Genomic DNA, 13445 nt, shown 5'->3' on the forward strand with positions numbered 1-13445 from the left:
TGGGCAGATTTCATTTATTTGACAGGTTTTTTTATTGATACCATTTCACCTGGAGGCCAACTCCCAGCTCTCCAACCATCTCAAAAAGTCACTCCACCTCCCCAGCTCTTGATGTCACCCTCTGCAAGCAGCAGGGAAGTGGAGAAGGAATTCCTGGGTGGATTCCCAGGGCACCACCTGAAGCAGCATTGCATCCAGACCAGCTATGGGTGGGAGAGGACAATTTATCCAAGTGAGGTAAAATGGGGGACTGGTCCACACTCCCATCACTCTCCTGAAGACTGACTGCATCCTGTGGTAGCTGATCTGTGGCCATTCACCTCTCTCAGAAGCTTGTTGCCTGGGACACCATAGAATCATTTTTGGTAGAAAAAAAGATCTTTAAGATCATCAGGATCAACCATTAACCCAGCACACACTCAATTCCACCACTAGGCCACATCCCTCAGCACCTCAGCTACACATCTTTTAAATCCCTTCAGGGATGGGGACTCCACCACTGCTCTGGGAAACCTCTGCCAGGGCCTGACAATCCTTTTGGAGAAGAAATTGTTCTTAATATCCAATCTAAGCCTCCCCTGGAGTGACTTAAGGTAATTGCTTCTAATCTCAACACTTCTTCCTTGGGAGAAGAGCCCAACCCCACCTTGCTCCAACCTCCTTTCAGGGAGTTGTAGAGAGTGATGAGGTCTCCCCTCAGCCTCTTTTTCTCCAGATTGAACACCCCCAGCTCCCTCAACCTTTCCTTGTAAGCCTCATGTGCTCATCTCCCCACTCTGCACCCAAAGGTGTTGAGAGCTGAGGGTCCCCAACACCCCATCTGGTGCAGAACCCATCACAGAGGTCCCACCACTCACTCAGGGCTGAATCACTTTACGAAGGTGCAGCCTCAAGGAATCTCCTTTCACAGCACCACATCCCTTTTACTGAGTTGCCCAGGCCCAACAAGTCCCCAAAAAGAGCAGAGATACCATGGACAGAAAGTTGGGGTTGACCCATGGTCAATCAGAGAAAGTCACATTAGAGGACAGGTTTTTTCCTCCCCACAGAGTTTCTTCACCCCAAGAAGCCACAGGAGAGGAGGGAAAAATGCAAAGAACTTCTGCATGAGCCTATCCCAGGGCTGCCAAGTGGCACTTCTTGAAGAAGACCCCAAGGCAGGACTGGCTGGTGTGAATGTGACACAGAAATAACTGATGGAGCACACCCAGGAAGATCATAGAGGCCAGAGAATCACAGACTGCTTGGGAGGGACCTTAAAGGTCATCTAGTTTGGTCACTTAGTTCCAACCCCCCTGAGATGGGCAGGGATCCATCCCACCAGACCTGGATGCTGCAACCTGGATGCCAACACTTCAAGGGATGGGGCAGCCCCAACTCCTCTGAACATCCTGAGGCAGGATCTCACCACCACCACAGGAGAGAATTTTTTCTTACTATTTCATCTCAATTTCCCCCCTTCCAGCTTGAAACCATTTCCCCTTGGCCCACCACTCTATGGCCTTGTCAAAAGTCCCTCCTCAGCTTTCCTGGAGAGTCTCTCTGGGGACTGGAAGGGGCTCCAAGGTCCTCCTGGAGCCTTCTCCAGGCTGGACAACCCCAACTCTCTCAGCCTGGCTCCATCAGAGAGGTTCTCCAGCCCTCTGATCATCTTTGTGCCCCTCCTCTGGACTCACTTCCAAGATGAGCAACTGGGAGTCTGCTTCTCCTTTGGCTTTGAGAGGCTAAAATCATGAAAGAACCTTTTTTCTAAGGGTTAGTATCAATCATCAAATAATCCACCCTCCCATGAAGAGTAGAGACCATGAACCCTCTAGAACCAAGACACATAATGCAAAGAAAGTGCAAAGTGGTGCCCAGAGGACAGGGAACCTTCACCATCTGCTTCATCCAAGGGGAGAGCTTGGTGGTGGGTGATGGGAAAAAAAAAAACACCCAAGTGGCAAAGGAAAAACTCACGCTAGAAAGTATAAATGTGGCAAATGAGTCTGCAATGTGACAGAGAAGGCAGATTTGGGAAATGGCAGGAAAGGGATGAAAAGGGTCAAGGAGATTCTCCTGGGGTCAAGAGAGGGATTGTCCCCCTCTGCTCTGCTCTTGTGAGACCCCAACTGCAGTCCTGGGTCCAGTTCTGGAGTCCCCAGCACCAGAAGGACACAGAGCTCCTGGGACATGTCCAGAGGAGCCACTGAAATGCTCAGAGGGTTGGAGCAGCTCCCTGGGAAGCCAGGCTGAGGGATTGGGGTTGTTCAGCCTGGAGAAGAGGAGGCTCCAAGGTGACCTTAGAGCAACCTCCCAATATCTGAAGGGGCTCCAAGAAAGCTGGGGGAGGGCTTTGGACATGGGGGGGTAGGGAGAGGACAAGGGAAATGGGTTAAAACTTGAAGAGGGGAGATTGAGGTTGGACATGAGGAAGAAATTCTTTAATTTGAGGGTGGTGAGACCCTGGAAAAGGTTGCCCAAGGAAGTTGTGGCTGCCCCATCCCTGGAAGTGTTGAAGGTTGGATGGGGCTTGGAGCAACCTGGGCTGGTGGGAGGTGTCCCTGCCCATGGGTTGGATTTTGATGACCATTAAGGTCCCTTCCAACCCATTCTATGCTTCCATATGTCAGATAAGAGGCACTAAAGAGGTCCATGAGGTGCAGAAGCATTAATTTGCTCTGCTGACCATTTGGGAAGGGACAGAGGGCTATGTCAGAGAATCATAGAATCATAGAATCCTAGAATCCTAGGGGTTGGAAGGGACCTCAAAAGATCATCTAGTCCAACCCCCCCTGCCAGAGCAGGGCCCCCTAGAGTACATCGCCTAGGAACGTGTCCAGGTGGGTTTTGAATGTCTCCAGTGAAGGAGACTCCACAACCCCCCTGGGCAGCCTGTTCCAGGGCTCCGTCACCCTTACAGTAAAAAATTTTTTCTGATATTCAACTTGAACCTCCTATGCTCCAATTTACACCCATTACCCCTTGTCCTATCACTGGTCACCACTGAGAAAAGCCTAACTCCATCTCCCTGACACTCACCCCTTACATATTTGAAAACATTGATGAGGTCACCCCTCAGTCTCCTTTTCTCCAAACTAAAGAGACCCAGCTCCCTCAGCCTTTCCTCATAAGGGAGATGTTCCACTCCCTTCATCATCTCAGTAGCTCTGCGCTGGACTCTTTCAAGCACTTCCCTGTCCTTCTTGAACTGAGGGGCCCAGAACTGGACACAATACTCCAGGTGTGGCCTCACCAACGCAGAATAGAGGGGGAGGAGAACCTCTCTTGACCTACTAACCACACCCTTTCTAATGCACCCCAGGATGCCATTGGCCTTCTTGGCTAATGTGTGTGGAAGAGTCCTGTCTCTGTCTCCCTCCTCTCCCTCCCTCCCTCTCAGACAATCAAGGGAATGAAGTTTGCAGAGTTCCGTGGGAGGCATCGGGGCGTCAGATCCAATTACTCACCCGCTGCATCATAATTACTGCAAATGGTCCATTAAAGGAAAATTATCATCAATAGGATATTATCAGACAGCGGGTAAATGAATAAAGGAAAGTGCTTATTCTTCCATTGCCCTGATAATAGAGACGTCTTTGAAACTGATCATGTGAAGGATGCCACCTCCCTGGGGACTGGGGGACAGCTGTGGGTGATGACACGGACACAGGAGCAACCTTTGGGGTGGAGGTGCAAATGCATTTGGTTGTCCAAGTGGTGAAGGAGAAGAGCAAAGAGGAACCCTTGGACAATTTGTTATCATCTTCAGGACACCCTTAGACCACTGTTCCTTCTTCTCAAGGGATCCAGCAGCTCCTTGTTGGAGAGCAGCCAGGCAGAAAGGGACCTGGGAGTCTGGATTGACAGGACATGAGCCAGCAGTGTGCCCAGGTGGCCAAGAAGGCCAATGGCATCCTGGCCTGGATCAGGAACAGCGTGGCCAGCAGGTCCAAGGAAGGGATTCTCAGCCCCTCCCTGGCTCTCAACAGCTTTCCCTTGACACACAGGAGCAGCACAGCACAGGGATGGCTCTTCCATGGAATAGGCTTGAGGATTCCCAAGCATCTCTGTCCTTCAGAGGACAATGATGCTCAAGAGAGGAGAATGATGATAATCAATCACCTCTGTCCTTCCACACCTTGAGTCCTGTGTCCAGTTCTGGGCCCCTCAGCTCAGGAAGGAGATTGAGGTGCTGGAGCAGGTCCAGAGAAGAGCAAGGAGGCTGGGAAGGGATCCAGCACAAGTCCTGTGAGGAAGGGCTGAGGGAGCTGGGGGTGTTGAGGCTGGAGAAGAGGAGGCTCAGGGGAGACCTCATCACTCTCTACAACTCCCTGAAAGGAGGTTGGAGCCAGGGGGGGGTTGGGCTCTTTTCCCAGGCAACTCTCAGCAAGACAAGAGGGCACAAGAGGTCTCAAGTTGTGCCAGGGGAGGTTTAGGTTGGACATTAGAAAGAATTTCTTTCTGGAGAGGGTGATCAGCCATGGGAAGGGGTGGATTCTCCATCCCTGGAGATATTTCAAAAGAGCCTGGATGTGGCACTCAGTGCCATGGGCTGGGAACTGCAGCGGGAGTGGATCGAGGGTTGGACTTGATGAGCTCTGAGGTCCCTTCCAACCCAGCCAGTTCTATGATTCTATGATTCCTTCTGCAGATGGTTCCAACCCAACATGGAAACAGAGACCAGGGCCAGACCATTAGCTTCATCTTGATGTTTTGAGGCTCTTCTTCAACAGCTGCACCTGGGATCAGCCAACAGCTGAAGATGAGAGGTGCAGAACTGCTCACCATAGAGTTATTGAATGGTTCAGATTGGAAGGGACCTTTAAAAATCATCTAATCCAACCCCTCTGCAGGGAGATCTTCAGCTGGATCAGCTTGCTCCGAGCCCAGACCAACCTGACCATGAATGTTCCCAGGGATGGGGCATCCACCACCTCTTTGGACAACATGGGTGCTTCACCACCCTCATTGTAAAAAAATTCTCCCTAATATCCAGGCTAAACCTACCCTCTTCCAGTTAAATCCATCACTCCCTGTCCTGTCACTTCAGGCCCTGCTAAAAAAAGTTTTTCCCCATTTTTCTTATAAGCTTTTGCACTCAGCATGATGAAAGAAGGCCACAACTGCAGAAAAGTGGCAACTAAAATCAGCAAAGGTGAGGGTTTGGGGCATTGACAAGCTCTGGGTGTTGAAAACTCCACCTTGACACCAACCAAATGGTGTTTTGGAGGTGAGAGTTGGGGAGAGTTGTGTTGGAGCAAAGCTCAGGATGGGATGAGGTGTCCTTCAGAATGAGAAAAATAAGGAAAAAAGAAGATGAGCTCTGGCTCCTGATCCCAAGAGAGATCCTGGATGCCCTGAGCACCTGAAAAAAAACTTTTGGAAGGCACAGCCCAAATATCTTGCTGGGAATTCCCAAGGTTTAAGGCAAGGATGGGGGTGTAGAACACAGCGTTAGAGACTCTTCAAGGCTTCAAAACCAAGGACACAGAGAAAAAGAGGAGACAGCATGGGACACACAGGAGGAATATCTGGAGTTGGAATAGGTGCTGCTGCAGAGGAAAAGTCTCCTGCTCTGGGAATCTCAGGCCACAGAAGCTCCATCTCTCCTAGGGAATTATTATGGGTGCAGAACAACTTTCTAGCAGTGAAGCCAAAATCTTTCACCCTCACCAATGGAGTTCCAGCAGCCAGTGAAGTTCTGCTAATTAATACTGGCTAATTAACTACAGCTGGCATAGCTGAACCTCTACCAGAATTAAGTTCAAGGCCATGAATTGGAAGACAGTAACTGCTGCAGGAAAACTTTGCCCTGGCTGGACCAAGAATGAAGCTCTCTGGGCTGCATTGTGTCATCACTGGAACAGGTTTCCCAGAGAAGCTGTGGCTGCTCCATCCCTGGAAGTGTCTCAGGCCAGGTTGGATGGGGCTTGGAGCAACCTGGAGGTGTCCCTGCCATGCATAGAATGGAATCATCAGAAGGTTTGTGTTGGAAGCAATCTTAAAGATCATTTAATTCCATCCCCTCTGCCATGGGCAGGGACACCTCCCACCAGCCCAGGTTGCTCCAAGCCCCATCCAACCTTCAACACTTCCAGTGATGGGGCAGCCACAACTTCTCTGGGAAATCTCTATCAGGGTCTCAGCACCCTCATAGTAAAGAATTTCCTCCTAATTCCATTTAAATGTCCCCTCTTTCAGCTTAAAATTTTTCCCCCACCCCATCACTCCATGCCCCAAATCCCTCCCCAGCTTTCCTGTATCCCCTTCAGGGACTGGAAGGAGCAGTAAGGTCTCTCTGGAGCCTTCTCTTCTCCAGACTGAAGAGCCCACACTCTCAGTCTTCATAGCAGAGGCTCTGCAGCCCTCAGATCATTTTTTGGGACCTCTTCTGGACTTGCTCCAACACCCCATGTCCTTTTTATGTTGGGGGACCCCATAACTGGACACAATACTGCAGGTACTACGAGAGCTTTTCATCCACCCAACACCCTGCTCCTCAGGGCTGCTCTCCATATCCACCTCCTCATGTGGAAAGGTGGTTGGAAGCATTCTGAGACCCACCTGGAGAAGAAGAAGAAAGGCCACTGAGACACTCTTGGCCCCCTTTGAGGTTGATGGATGCTCTGTGGTCTGCCCACCAACCACTTCCATCACTGGGAGACATGACCCACACCTCCCTGTGCTCAGTTCCAGACTGGGCTGACCATGAAGAAGCATGAGATGCCACCAAAGGATGAGTGTCCTCAGCACAGCAGAGCCAACAAGTGTCAGCTCCATGACCAAGGAACATCTTCACCACCACTTACACCCTACTGAGGTGACCTCAGCAGCCACCAGGATGCCTTTTCCATCATCCAACCCATCCATGGCTGGACACCAAGGTGCCAAAGGCCATGGTAGAGCCTGCCAGCCCCCATCTTTGCTTCTCCACACTCCCACCAAGAGTTTCTTCTCCCACGAGGACAGGGGTTAGGTCAGAATCACAGGGTGTTTAGGTTGGAAGAGACCTCCAAGCTCATCCAGTCCAACCTTTGCCCAACACCATCATCTAACTACTAAACCACAAACTAAACCATCCAACTACTAAAGCCACAACTTCTCTGGGAAACCTGTTCCAGGGTTCTCACCACCCTCACAGCAAAGAATTTCTTACTAACATCTCATCCAAATCTCCCCTTTTCCAGCTTGAAACCATCTCCCCTAATCCCATCCATCCAGACCCTTGTCCCAAGTCTCTCCACAGCTTTTCTGTGGACCCTTCAGGCACTGGAAGGTTCTCCAAGGTCTTCCTGGAGGCTTCTCTTCTCCAGGCTGAACACCCCCAACTCTCTCAGCCTGGCTCCAGAGCTGCTCCAACCTTCTGATCATCTCCATGATCCTCCTTTGCTCCTCCAATGCAATGGAAACCCTGATGGTTTGTGCTGTTGGGATGTCAAAAACCCCAAACACTGAAATGTTGGGATGTTCAGGGTTTTCCTGAGGCCTTGGGGGCTCTTGTTTGCACTGTGCTAGGTTCTTCTCTTCCTTGGCTGGGCTACAGAACTTTTCCTGAACATCAGCCACTGGTGTGGGTGCTTTGCAGCTCTGCTCCCAGAAGTTAAAAGACTTCTGGGGACCTTGTAGAGGTCAAAGCTCTACCTGGGGCTTGTAGAGCTCAAACTGCAAAAAGATTGGCAGCAAAGCAGGTATCTGGAGGGTAGATGAGCTGACTCCAGTGTAATCAACATCACCAAGGCTGACACTTGAACCCTTTTCACAGAATTTTTTGGTTGGAAGAGACCTCCAAGCTCATCCAGCCCAACCTTTGACCAACACCATCATCTAACAACCAAACCATGTCCTTAAGGACCAGCTCCAAATGGCTTTTAAATCCTTGCAGGGATGGTGACTCCATCACTGTCCTGGACCATCCCAACACCTGACAACCCTCTCAGTGAAAAACCATTTCCAAACATCACATTCCCTAACATCTAAAGAAGAGTGAGCATCTGGCCAGAAGAGGAACACTCCTGGGAGGGTTTGTTTGTTTTTTTTTGGGGGGGGGGAGGTTTGGTAGCCCAGCACGAAACTGGAATCGGTCTCAAGTGTAGAAAATAAGTCAGTGAAGGGAGTAAAGAGGATCTGCTGCTATTCATTTCACAGCTGTAGTGGGATTAGTGGAACGAGGGCGATGGGGTAAGCTGCCCCTTTTATCTCATTCAAACATGTTGCTAATTCAGCAGAGCACCACAGCCAGGAGCAGCTCCCAGCCTAATCCACTGTATCATTCTCACCCAGCGTGAAGAAACGAGAATTTTAATCCATTCCCCAACCCAACCCTCCCCCCCCACACCCCTTCCCTGCCCCATCAGCTGCTCTGCTCTGGTCTAACCAGGCAATGGGACCCAGTCCATGCCTGGCACTGATTTTCCCTGCCCTGGGAGCTCTGGGAGCTGAGGGAGGGGATTTCCCAAGTCCAGTTTCTTCTTCTTCATGGGTTGAACTGGGCTGTGGGTGGTCCCACACACCACCAGGCTCCTGCCTTGGGGACAAATAGAGCCAGAGCATCAATATCTATGAACATTAATGAGTTCTTGATCAAAGGTTGATCCTAGGGAAGGAGTTTGCCTCCTGTGCACTGGAGTACCTGGAATACAATCTCAGAGGAACAGAAAGAGGAGTTTTTAGCCATGGGGAGCATCACTGTTTCAGCAGGATCAGTTTAGGGAGGCTGATCTACAGCTTTCTTTTATTTATTTTTGAAGTGGTAAATGCATCTTGAGGGCTTTCAACTGACTGCTTTGCAATGGGGCTCTGGTTGCTCTTGGGATCTTTTTCCAAGCTGGGGAAGACAGCAGTGGAGAGGAGGTTTCAGAAAACAGCAAAGCACCCTGCAAGGTGCCACAGATATTTGCCCAGACAGACCCCCCCAAACTTGGGAATTCAGAAAGAGGAAAAAAAAGCAGGTGATAGAAGGTGGAGTGTCCAGGGCTCATCACAGTGAATCTCCTTGGAAGGACAGGTGTAATTCTCCAGGAAACTCAGATTTCTCCTTCCAGGTGACATCAGAGCACACGGAACAAACAGGATGGGATGAGGTGTCCTTCAGAATGAGAAAAATAAGGAAAAAAGAAGATGAGCTCTGGCTCCTGATCCCAAGAGAGATCCTGGATGCCCTGAGCACCTGAATAAAAGCTTTTGGAAGGCACAGCCCAAATATCTTGCTGGGAATTCCCAAGGTTCAAGGCAAGGATGGGGGTGTAGAACCCAGTGTTAGAGTCAAACTGGGAGATGTCTTCCTCTGGAGACAAAGCCCCTCAACCAGCTCCCATCACAAGAAATGCTACTTGAGGTACTTTCTGAAAACCACTCTGCACTCTCAGACCTTTCAGCCATGCTTTTGTTCCCAAGAAAATACTGATCTAAAGCCCCATCCCATTTTTTCCCCTGTGAATCCCAAAGCACTGTAGGAACTCAGGGATCTGGAGAAAAGGAGGCTCAGAAGAGAATTTCTTGCTCTCTACATCAACCTGAAAGGAGGTGGTAGTAAGGGAGGGGGCTCTTCTCCTAAGTAACAAGTAATAGAACAAGAGGAAAAGGCCTCAAGTTGTGCCAGGGGAGGTTTAGATTGGAGATTAGAAACAATTTCTTCCCTAAAAGGCCCTGGCAGAGGCTGCCCAGGGCAGTGGTGGAGTCACCATCCCTGGAGATGTTTTCAAGAGGTGTGGGTTTGGTGCTGAAAGAGGTGGGTTAGTGGTGGAGTTGGGACTGTGCTAAGTTAACAGACCTGGTGATCCTAAAGGACTTTTCCAACCAAAATGATTCAATGATTATTTCATGGCTCGTTGTGACAGGTGACAAAAAATGTCTCTAAATTGAAGAGATGTGGACTTGACAGCTGCAGCACTTGGGGGCTGTGGAGCCAACCCCCCCTTGGAGCACTTCACTGGATTCCTAACTCCAAGAGAAACATGGAGTTGTTGGATTGGAAGCTGCTGGAAGGCTCTGGGGAGCCCATAAGCAAGATGGGGACTTTTTAGCAGGCCCTGTAATGATGGGACAAGGAGTGATGGGTTGAAACTGGAAGAGGGGAGATTCAGACTAAATATAAGGAAAAAATTCTTTACACTGAGGGTAGGGAAACACTGGCCCAGGTTGCCCAGAGAGGTGGGAGATGCCTCATCCCTGGACACATCCCTGGTCAGGTTGGATGGGGCTGTGAGCAACCTGATCAGATGAAGATGTCCCTGCTCACTGCAGGGGGGTTGGACTGGATGACCTTTAAAATCCCCTTCCAAACCAAACCCTTCAATGATTCTATGACCTTTGGGGATGAGCCTAAACCACCCAGACTCACTCTTTCCCTCCCCAAACCCTTTTCCTGGTCCAAAGCTCCTCCCCAAACATCTCCCTCCCCAAACATCTCCCTCCCCACTAATCCCCTGAACCTCTTCCAATTGCACACCAATAAAAAGTGCATTATTAACACCCCTCTGTCTCCTCTCCCTGGTGCTCTCTGATGGGCAATGAAACCTCCCTGAATTATGCTGCTCATCGTGCTCACGATTTAATTACATTTAAAGTCAATCAAGAGCTTCTGGAGCTGAGTGGCTGTTAAAAGCTTGGAGGGGAGGGGCAGGAGGAAAAAAAAAAAAGGATGGGACAAAGACCCCCAGAGCTTGCTGTGCATGAACACACACACACAGACACACATCCAGAAGCACTTTCTGCACAATTATTACCATCAATCTCTTTTCTGTCCCTCCTCCCATTCCCTCTCCCTCCTTCCCACCCTCCTGAAGCTTTCTGGGGCTTCCTGGGGAGCAGCCCCATAGCAAAGAGCCCCAAGGAACTATAGGGGGGGAAGGGAGGGAGGTGGGAAAAGGTTGGAAAGGGGGGGGATAAGAGAGGCAGCAGCAGCTTTTACCTGCTACCCACCCCCTCCACCTTCACCTCTGTGTCATTGAGAGGTGGCATGAGCCTTGGGTTTTAATTAGCTGGAGGTAATTGCCTGGGTGCAGATGAACATTGTGCCAGTGGGAAGTGAGAGGGGCTTCAGGCTTGGCTGCCCCCCAGGAGCTGGGGGAAGGAAGGGAGGGGTGGGTTGGGTGATGCTCCAGGACCTGGATTGAGGGATGAGATGAATTCCTTGCTCCAAGAGGACAAGGGCAAGTGGGGTGGCTTCATTCCTGCACCTCCCTGCCGTGAAAAGAGCCAGAAGTGTGTTCAAAACAAGGGGAAAAAGGGTCCAACCTTCAGGCAGGGGTAGGTTTGGTGGCTGCCCGAGGTCCCATTGCTGTGAATCCCAAGAGTTTATCCCTTGGGGGGAGGCTCAGAGCACCCTGGGGAGAAAAAAAAAACAGGGGAGGAGAGTCTGTCCACTGACAGAAATCTAAGTGATATATTCCTAAAGTCTCAACAGAGGGGAAGCAGGAGGATTGCCTTGGGTCCTTGCACATTGAATCCATAGCGTGGGTATCACAAGGGGCACCAAGGTCCCCTGGGACAACAGGGAATGTCACCATGGAGGCCATGGAAAATGTTCACATACCAGGCTAAAAGATCCTTGACACAGAAAGAAATAAGCCCTGGTCCTCCCAGTCCTGGTGGATCCAGTTCCCTGGTCCCTTCCTGAGCCTTGGAAACACGGAAAGCAAACCCTGGAGAGGTGCAGGACAAGTCCTCAAGTGTGACATTTGATTTTCTTCCCCAGGAGATCAGTGTGGTGGCCTCATCCATGGCATCTGCTGAGGAAAGCACCAAGCCCATCACTACAAACCAGCCAGGATGGTGACATCCAGCCCAGCTGAGAACAGGGGATGGGTGGATGGATGGATGGATGGATGGATGGATGGATGGATGGATGGATGGATGGATGGAAGCTGCACCAGGGTTTAAGCTGGATGTTAGGAAATGTTTTTTCACTGAGAGGGTTGTCAGGCATTGGAATGGCCCAGGACAGTGGTGGAGTCACCATTCCTGGAGGGATTTAAAAGCCATTTGGAGCTGGTCCTTAAGGACAGGGTTTAGTAGTTAGATGATGGTGTTGGTCGAAGGTTGGACTGGATCTTGGAGGTCTCTTCCAACCTAAAACATTCTGTAATTCTGTGAGTGTTAAGCCTTGTGCTGGAAATTAGGATCAGGGACTGAAGGTCCACACCATGGTCCTGCTTAGGATTCAAACCCAGATGACTTCACCCCCCCTGTGATCCCAGATTTGTTTTCTCCCTGGAAATTTCTGTGACAGCAAATCCCAGCTGAGTCAGGAGCTTCGCTTTGCCCTGATCACACTGGGGTCTCTTTGAAACAAATGCTTTGAAACCTCCCCCAGAAGGCTGGGGATAGTCAAACATCTCCTCCACAGCCCCAGCAGCTGGGATAAATATTTATGAGGGATGTCAGGGTTGTGTTTCAGGACACAAGCCAAACACTAACCACTTGAGGTTAGCAAGAAACTGCCCCCATTGGCATATTATTGGATAAGTGTCCATTACAGGGACTGACTCCTTCCTCCCAAGCAGATGGGAGGGGAGGGGGGGGAGGATGCTCTCAGAGACAGGATATTGGATGAGATAGTGGCATCCCCACGTTCCTGGATGATTGCTCATAAAATCAACCCTCCCTTCAAAACCACTCCTCCCATGTCGATATTTAACTGTGGGCTGCAGGGGGGGGTGGAGAGGCCATGCCCAGCTTCCTGGCTGCTGAGCAGGTTTTGTTGGGTTTGTATGACCCTCTCCCTGGCTTTTTCCATCCTGGTTAGGATCTGTCCCAGCTACCACAGTGTTGTGAGCCTTTCCCTCGTGTCAGATCCCTGAGTTCCATCCAACATGCCACGAATCCCCTTTTGGGCATCTTCCCCCTCAGCAAAACTGGATGAGCCTGGTGGGGACCTCCTGGGGACCATGGCATTTGCAGAGAAATTACGGGGGGTTAAGGATCATTTGAGAAGATTTTCCATGCAACCTGACATGGTTTTAGCCCGAAGTTGGGGTGTGCAGCCAAGGTTGTACCCCTGGGCAGTGGGGTTGGGATGCCCTGGGTTGGGATGGTGCAAGATCTTCAATGTGTGTGGCTCAGGGCCACCAAATGCCACCAGGTCCCCAAGCAAGGGGGCAGCTGTGTGGACAGGATGCCCCAGGACAGCAGCATTCCCACTCCAGAGCTTGTTTTACACTTGGAAACACGGCCACAGTCTGGGATTCCTCACCTGCAAAATAGGGCAATCAGCACCCACCTGGTTTGGAGCACCCATCCCTGTGTCCATCAGCTGAATGGCAGCAAGGATGAGGAGAAGAAAGGAAAAGTGTCAAAGTTTTGGCAGCCTTGCTGAGACAAGAACCAAACTCTCACAAGCAACGATGAGATGGGATGTGGACTTTGCTGTGGTACTTGTAGGGACAAGAACATAACCCACCAGCCATAGAGGGGAAACTGAGGCACTACAAGGAAATTGAACCAAAAAAAAAAAGGCAAAGCAA

The sequence above is a fragment of the Heliangelus exortis genome, chromosome 2 (genome assembly GCF_036169615.1).
Source record: "Heliangelus exortis chromosome 2, bHelExo1.hap1, whole genome shotgun sequence".
In the NCBI taxonomy this organism is placed as follows: domain Eukaryota; kingdom Metazoa; phylum Chordata; class Aves; order Apodiformes; family Trochilidae; genus Heliangelus; species Heliangelus exortis.